General features: G+C 38.7%; 1 protein-coding gene across 1 annotated transcript in view; it reads right to left on the bottom strand.

The window, feature by feature from the left end:
- Window positions 1–9,725, bottom strand: part of LOC144446607 (protein TALPID3-like) — a 90,598-nt gene that overhangs the window by 68,803 nt on the left and 12,070 nt on the right. The window lies entirely within an intron of this gene.

The raw sequence follows: 9,725 nt of genomic DNA, 5'->3' as shown, positions 1-9,725 counted from the left end.
AAGCTCAACAGAAAGATTGGAATAGAGTGGAGATGTCAAAATGGAGATTTTTTGACGACATATTTGTCGTCGGAAACTGAAACGACTGATAGAAATGAGGCTAGCAGTGATACGAACAATACGTGTCCAGCATTCTAACATTCCTACGTCACTGGCAATATCAGCCGATGACGTCACACACTACCGTAGGCATTGTTGCTATATTATGAGTCAGGAGTTTGCGCAGCGTGCATGTCACAGCTACGTACATGGAAAGGAAGTCTGTGGGGCAGTCTACACTACAGTACGACCATAGCCGTAGGGTGGGATGTCGTATTTTCGCGAGGCTTTTTCCGGTAATTTTTCAAACCCAATGACAACAGTTAGTCAATAAATTATGCTCACGTTACGGTATTTACTTTTACGGGTATGTGTATCCCTTCCGACGTCTGCACAATTCCATTTATGATATATTGGATCACGTGACTACGTGCATAGTAAACACTTTATAAGCTTTACACTCAACTGTTAGTTGTTCAAATGTGAAGAATGTGCAATATAAAAAATAAAGCTTTAATATTCATGTCGCAAAAAACTAACACTCAAACGCATTTGCGATCAAGCTGACACAGTCGAGCCTCAAAATACGGTACGCGAAACTTAATTAAGTTGTGTATGATGCAGTTATTGACTTGCCATGACAATAGATGATTTTTTTTTCAGGGGGAAATGAGTTCGAACTGTTTTTATCGTTACCATGTTTTATGTCGCCAGAACTGTTCAAAATTGCTAAGCACGTACATAGCAAGTTGATGTAGTTTCCGATAACGACGGTTGCGGTAGACGGTTATGGATAATGCAAACCCATCATTTGGCCAATAGAACTACACACAACGCCTGGGGCTTCGAAAGGACACAGCTGATTGCACAAACAACTCAAAGTACTGTAATCGCCAGGCCTGAAGAAAGTGTCTTTATGTACACGTAGCGATTGCTATACATACATACATACATACATACATACATACATACATACATACATACATACATACATACATACATACATACATACATACATACATACATACATACATACATACATACATACATACACACAGACAGACAGACAGACAGACAGACAGACAGACAGACAGACGCACGCACGCACGCACACACACACACATACATACATACATACATACACACACACACATACACAGACAGACAGACAGACGCACGCACACACACACACATACATACATACATACATACATACATACATACATACATACATACATACATACATACATACATACATACATACATACATACATACATACATACATACATACGCACACGCACACGCACACACGTACTCTTTTTGGGTTGGAGAGGGAGACCAGAGCAATCAGTGTCTTATCCCTACTAACGAGCCATGGAAAACAGAAACTGGAGATGTTAATTTCAATGATCCATATTTATGTCTGTCTTCAACATTCATCAGTTTCATGGAACACACAGCCCGCACACAAATCACGAATAGTCAAGCAAAATCGCACATCTACACAGAAACTCGTCGATATACACCAATTTACATAGAGATATCGACTGAAGTTATGATTAAAAATGAATTCTTAGGACGTCATGGAAATATATGATATGGTTTGTTGGGAATTTGGTGAATGATGGACAAAAGAAGCTCTGGGTAGACTTTTTCGTCGCCAAGGCAACGGATGATGCGTAAGTTGATGAGCACATCGGTAAAAAGAATGAATGCTGCCATTATAATTGCGGGGACTTTAAGAGTGAATTGAAAAACATAGTCGTGTATACGACGTGTTTGCTTCCCAGTAACGACGTCGTCTTTGACTATATGGAACATATGCTAAACAGAGGAATGCCCCAGGGGCTTGATTCGCGCTGAAAGCCAAATGACGCAGTTGGCCGGACTCTTCAAAGGATATATAGTCACTTTTTCGTCTCCGATTGCTTTTCTAAAGCTAAGGGAATATTGGGAATTGTAATTTTAACGAAAAAGCTCCAGGGTATGCTTGGCTGTCTGAAAAGACAGATGCTATTTTGCCTGCAAACTTCATATTTAGTGAATAAACGACGTACTAAAAGCAGCGGAATCGTGCGTCAGATACGTTCGATAGTTTGCCCCGAGTTATTGCGATTCATTACTCCGTACTCCTCGATGACTTACACCTGCATGTAGAAGCGACAGGGTAAGTGAAAATACAGTGCAGCTGGTGACACTGCCATGTAGCCACGAGGTGACGGGTCCAGGCTGCTTCCAATCACACGGAAGGTCGCCTGCCTTCATCTCTCTGCGTTTGCATCGTCGTAATTCATACACGAAATATGAGAGAAATACATAGTTCACGAATTTACAGTCGGAAATGGAAAACGGATTAGCAGTCGGTTGATGTTGCTAGGGGCGCCAAGAGATCATGGAAAAGACAGAGGTCTTCAAATGAAATTGAGTAAACTGCGTCGAATATAGAATGTACAAAACGTATGTAATGTGGCATATCACGGCGGCAGTTCGTATACATAGCTGCCGCTGGCATGTCCTTTGTGAAAAGGACCAGTAAAAACTGGCCGAAATAAATGTAGTTTTGTTACGCTGGACATAAAAATAACGCCCGAGGCTACGGATAAACAGTTTTCATGAAAACGCCATTAAGAATTTCACCCTATTTCAAACAGAATAATGTGAATTTCTAGAGCGTGTCGCGCGGAGTAAGAAACACCCCCAATAACTTAGTGTCGACGACGGACTCGTCCATCCGTCACGCACATACTAAACTATTCCTGGCAATACCATGACTCGATTGCGTGGAAAATCACAACGGTTGTGGATGAAACTTTAAATCTAATAATTCACGAGTCAGCCTCTGTTGGCTACGAGACCGTGTGATTTGTCTTCATCAAACACCTTAATGACGACAGTCGGCTATCGATCACTGGAAGACACATGTAAATCCCGACTTAGCGATGGGGGATTTGAAACGCACCATGGATATACAGAATTTATTCTCTGCCTAGAAACCGGGGGGTATTACATGTAAAAATCTTGAGTTGTCAAAGGGTGGTACATAAAAAGTGCACCTCGTACATCATCCATGTTTTGTCAATGTGACGACGATGCGTGTCAAAGACGCCGCCACGCGGAGTTTAAAACTTAACTATCGTAGGTCATGGTGCGCCACTATGATGCTGACAGAAACGAGACAAGAAATTGACGATTCACAGAAGGTGTAGATATCATGTATACCCTTGTCTGCAAAGTCGTACTTTGTTTCAAACAGATATTTCATTCCAACAATTAACCATATAGCACCGACTGAGTGTAAGTCAGTGATAAACTCAGTGAAGTCACGTCTCAGCGGGTAACGTACACGAGAAAGGGCGTCATATAGAAGTGTCTTTTTCATTGGGGGAAACGCGACAAGTATTGAATAATACGCGGTTTTCTGATGAGAAACAAACGACATGATCGTACTTTGTTCTGATTGAATTGACCAAAACGTCTAGTATTCTATTCGTCGTCTACACATTAGCATAAATAAGAATACAATCGAAATAGGAATATAATGCAAGTTAATATGGAGAGTAAACAAAGGAGGAACAAAGTTACAATAAATACAAATTGAGAACTTCATTTATCCGAAATGGCGAAACTACACAGCATGGAAAGAGATGACATCACAGAAAATAGTAGGTGCTGGGAAAATGATACGAACAACAATATCATACTATAGAGACAGACAGACAGACAGACAGACAGACAGACAGACAGACAGACAGACAGACAGACAGACAGACAGACAGACAGACAGACAGACAGACAGAGTATAAAACGTTTTTTTTTAAAGTCGCACAGTTGATGGCAGTGGTGGGGAATAAAAGAGTATGTTGCCGCTTTCTCCTAAAACCGCGCACCAAACCATATCCAAGGATGGAAATCGGTGTTACAGTGTGCATGGCGTGGCTAATATCTAAAATTTAACGAGTTCTTGATTGACTGATTGTAAAACCATACTAGAATACTCTTTATAGTACGCCCAATAATTCTAGATCGCGGAATTCAATTAGTGGAATACTACAATGATAGCAAATCATTAGATGATATAAACATCAAGATATAGACATTTTGTACTAGGGGAGATTATATACTAATAAAAGACGAACTCATATAAGTGCCTTCCGTTTATAGTGTTGTGGTTAGCGATGACTGCGAACAACACTGTCCAGATAACACGATACATAAAAAACATTGCATAGTTAAACTGTAAGGCTTGTCGTGTTCAAATTCACAAGCGAGACTCCAACATGTGGTTTTTATCTCCGCCTAGTATGAGATTGTATATTTCCTTGATCAAACCGTACCACTTTACAGCGACTTTTCGTCGTAGTGCGAACATTGCCACAGCTGGACATGTACACCTGTATCTGTATTAATCTAGATTTTTTACATCTCTAACACATAATTTGCATAGTTTGAAGACTAATACGTGATCATGCTTATCTATTACATTATCTCGGTTATCGGAAGTTTGTACCATGCGAAACTCCTTGCGATGGTTTATGGTGACAGACGGTGGCAAAAAGTTTATTTATATAAGAATACTCCTTGTAAAAATTAAAATAAAATTACAGTATGTAACGTGTTTACATTTCAATTCACTGCAGAGAGAAATTTGGAAATCCAAAACTTAAAAAAAAAATATGTTGTGCAATGCGAGACCAATTCAGACTTTCCTGACCTTTAACAAAACCACTCACAGACCCCCCCCCCACCCCCACAGTATAACATACACACCTTTCTGATATTTCTAACTACGGACAATGGTTGCCTGTGCTCACAATATACATCCTTGTATATGCAGAGGCACTTAGTATTGTTGACAAAGTAATATGAGTGTATAAGTTCGCATATTTCTTGGTGTGAGCATGTAACTGTGTTAAATCAGAGACAGTGAAGGTGTAGTTAAAGATGATGCACTGGCGATTCTCCAAATTTTCACGTTGACAGCTCGTGTTTTATATCAGCGATTACCGAAAAGAGTCGAAGCCACTCTGTGTTCACTGCTGATGTCTATTCACTATTATTGTGTCTGTAATTGAATTGGTCAAGCTTTGGTCAGGACAACACGGATTTGGTAGACAACATTCACACTTCTTTTTTTGTCCTGTAAATTGATGTATTGTTGTTGTATTTACCTTGGCATGTCGACTGACTGGGCCATGAATGCATACAACAAAAGTACGTCGATCGTAATCACCTATTGTTAGCAAATAACAATTCAACAACATCATCTACCGATTAAGTATTGTCCAGCCACGAAAACTATATATTCCGATTACATTCAATTAAAATAAAAATATTCCTGAGTTTTTTAATAAACCAAAACAAAAGAAAACCCCGCCTTAAGTCTTGCACTGATGTGGCAGTTTATTGCACAGAATATAAATACTTATACAGACAAATGGCTGGATATTCAAAATATGAGAGTGAGGATGTGTTGGAAGTCTGCCAGTAGTTGAAAAAACAATTGGAAGTGCGAACAATTAAGATCTAGTCCGTTTCTTACTGCGGATTTATGGGGTTGTCACTGTTTATACCGTCACAGTAGTTTAGCCCCCACCCCCTCCAAATACCCGACGATACTCACATGAGGAAATTCATCTATAAACTACTCAACCTGAATGCATGCCTATCAAAGCAAGTATTGGAATGACTGAAGGGGGAATTTCAGAATTCTGAATATGTTGTCACACTCTGTGATTAACACAGCTATCAAAGAAATGCGGTTAAGTAGTGAAATACGGGGTTTTTTATACAACACAGCACAGCACAGCACGAACATTTGAACTAAACGGGTGACCTTTTTGACACCTACAGTAAGACCTAACTGTATTTTCTTAGAGTCGACGATATTCGATGCGAACAGTATGTGTTCGCTTGATGTTCAGTATCACGTTTTGGCAGGTAATTCGAGCAATACACACTCCGCGAAGGATAATTAAAATGTAACTTAACACTGGCGGACAAATACGGTGAAATCTAGCATACACGAAGGGGTTTTCGCGGAAATTCCACTGGGACATGCCCAGAGCTACCCGAACCACGTCGCATTCTGAGGATAATTAGGAACCGGAGAAGATGCGCATTTATTCAACGATGGAAAAACGCGAGAACGGTGTATAGTGTGTCTGACATGAAACTGAACACCTGACGTTACGAAAACCCATCGGATGACTCAAGATCCCATTACTGTCGCCACTGAGTTCTTTGAAATTCGAGCGGCTTCGCTAAGGCTCTCAAGCGAGTGTATTTTGATCTCACTTTTAACGAAGTAGCCGGGGGTAGGTATTAGGCCCCTCATTCGATGCGTTTTTATCCCCTCGAGGTAGTTATCTTCCGTGGCTTTCTTTCATCAAAGGTGAAAGCGCCTGATCACTCCTCATCAGACAGGAACTGCAGCTGCCTGACGGACCGACAGATGCATCCCCCGAGGTGTGAGATTGTCCCAGCTTTCAGACGGAACACCCGGTCAAGCAATACCAAATACCCCCTCCTTTTGAAAATCTCATGAAAGTGCCATAGGAGCCGAGCCAAGAATGGCTTATGCGGGGAAACATCATACTGCAGTGGATAGGTTTACCTTTGGGCGATACCAATACAAATCTTATACCCCGTGCCGGGGTATCACAAAGTCTACTATTAAAGTTACAAAGACGACATGCCGCATTGCGTATTGCCCGACATAATCATGCAAATACCGAGCCCTTCATGTTCTGTGAACGGGGTATCATTTTGTGTTGACAGAGAAACGACTATAGTCTAGGCTATGAGAACAGGTATTATGTGCAGCTTTGTTTGAATTCTCTAAAGAATTGTCAAGTCGATAACTTTCCAGTGAATAAAACGATTATGGATACTTGATGATTTGGGAGAGCAATGCTTACTACTCCCATTCCATTAGTTCGACAAGCATCGCAACAACCACGCCGACAGAGAGAAAACAAGATATATGGTTGTCGTGGTTATCGATTTACTAATATCATATACGTGATCCGTTGCCCATACTCGTCACAGTAATTGCACAAACAAGTTAAAACACACCTAGAAAGTTCAAACATACACCTAATACAAATGTACTTATTTTCGACTGAGATATATCAACTACAAACACTCACTGGTAGACTAAATATATTGGCATATTCAGTACATTGATCATAGCAGAACTAATAAAGGTGAAATATCAACACGCATTTAGAATAAAATCCTTTCTCATCCCCTTACTCTGGTTTCGTTAGTAGAAGGTATGAAATTTGCCGATATGATTTGGCTACCTTTCAAATATATATATATAATAGCAAAACTATCACGCTCTGCCACTGCGGTATAGAGCACTGTCTTAGCAGATTGATACTCACCGAGTTATATATATATATATATATATATATATATATATATATATATATATATATATATATATATATATATATATATATATATATATATATATATATATATATATATATATATATATATATATATATATATATATATATATATATATATATTAGTTTTTTTCCGTTTCAATTTTTTCCTTCCTTTACATTACAAAGTAGTAAGTCCTTAAACGCTTTATCCATTTATTCTGAGAACTATGAACAGTTTCACCTGCAGTAAAATGGAGTTACGGCTCGTTTCACGTGTAATATTCACCTCAGTAACACCATGAATTAATACCAAGCATGAGGGAAATAAAGAATACACGACTAAATGACTATATGAACGCGTGATTTAACGTGAACATTCTCTGAAAAATGTGATGAATGTTTCGGATACTTCTGTGATAGGGTAATATAATTCGTCATAGATAACGAGTTTAACAGCGATCACGTATGTGTTCGAGCGCACACGTCACAATACTTGATTGACAGTAGTGAACATTGCCTGTCGAACTACTACCTTGTCGACTGACTGCGCCATAACATGGTACATGTTAAAGACAAAATGGTTGTCAACTCTCTGTGCCTCAAACACTGTTCTTAGTGTGTAGGCTCTGATATGAATACATGTACTTCTAAAGTCTGTAAGCCGTAATACTACCTACAGTTCCCTGAAAAGCTATAGCAGGTAACCATCCAAATCACATTGCAATATTGTAGTCGATCGAATGCCAACCATTTCACTGTAATAGCAATCTTGTATTTTTCATGCAAGCTTGGGGAAGACGTAAGCCCTTGGCTTTGTATGACCACATTTATAGAAAATCGAAAATTAATCAAGTCCTATAGCAAAGGATACATAGAATGGATCACCTTGGATGGTTTAATATTTTCCATCTTTCGACAGACATTGGATAGTTATAGCCTGGATGTTTATGTATCTCACAACGTTTATTTCATGAAGATATACGGAAACGTTTCCATGGCAACACATATTCCCATTTTCATCAAGAACTAACAGTCTTTGATTTCATAAGAAGCTGTTTTTCATTGCTTCATGTTTTTAGGGGTTTTGAGGCTAAGTAAGCAGCATGGGAAATATGGCATTAACAATTATTACTACAATACAGATATTCAAGGTACTGGTAAACACTCAAATCATAATTCTAGGCATAAAAAAATCTTCTTTTTTCCAGCACATTGAACTGTTTCTAGTTTCATTTCAACTAATGATTTTCTCATTTTATGAAGAATTAGAATATCTGTTTGCTCCAAGAACATATTTTGCAAACTAAAATCATAACAAAAGTCGAAAATGTGTAACCATCATACCCATAATATCTTGTTGATCGGCTAACTGCCAATGTGAGTTTCTCAAAACCTAAGTAATGTTGAGTTTAAAGTCAACATCAATACGTTTTTGCTTCCTGTATGTTTTTTCCCCTTGCTCAGCTTCTCAAAACCCATCTACCAATGATTAATACAATGAGTGCAGACAGTGTTAGAGACACTAGAGACATTGCCTGCATGAGTTGCCCTTTTATATACTGCTAAATGTATTTACACAGTATGGGTGACAATAACATGATTTGACTATTATGCCCATCTAGTTAGTATGACTTACCTAGGAGACTTGGTAATTTGGGGACCTATTCCATCATATCGGTAAAAAATAAAATATATTCAACGTATTATCTTACAAACAGCATGCAAATTATGCATGTGTGTATATGTGTGTGTGTGTGTGTGTCTGTGTCTGTGTGTGTGTGTGTGTGTGTGTGTGTGTGTGTGTGTGTGTGTGTGTGCGGTGGGGAGAGGTGGCAGCTGATGGATTAAATAGAGATGTGACACATGCTGCTTTGTTTTTCTTTTTGACTTCAGTGATACCTCTATACAACATCAAACATTAGAATTTCAGATGGTACATACACTCTTACATCATACATCTGATGAACTTCTTAAAGTGGTCATATGGATGAGGATTGGGTATTTATTTCATAAAACAATTTTATCATGGCTTCGTACTTGAAAAATCAATGTAAAAAAAGTCGTTCAACGTGAGGTCGTCTGCTTCATGCAGTGACTCCAAAGATGCACTCGGTCTCATTTACATCCTTATATTAAAACATTTACTGATAAAATGGCAGATCTCTTTTTTGAATAATTGGTGGCCCTGAAAAACTATTAAACTAGGTACGCAGTTTAAGATCCACTCTTTGAAGATCCTCTTTCAATTGTATTCGACATTGTCTTTGGTTAAAACATTGTTTGATATA

Source organism: Glandiceps talaboti, chromosome 2 (assembly GCF_964340395.1).
Source record: "Glandiceps talaboti chromosome 2, keGlaTala1.1, whole genome shotgun sequence".
NCBI classification, from domain to species: Eukaryota; Metazoa; Hemichordata; class Enteropneusta; family Spengelidae; genus Glandiceps; species Glandiceps talaboti.
This window is presented reverse-complemented; position numbering and strand designations above follow the sequence as displayed.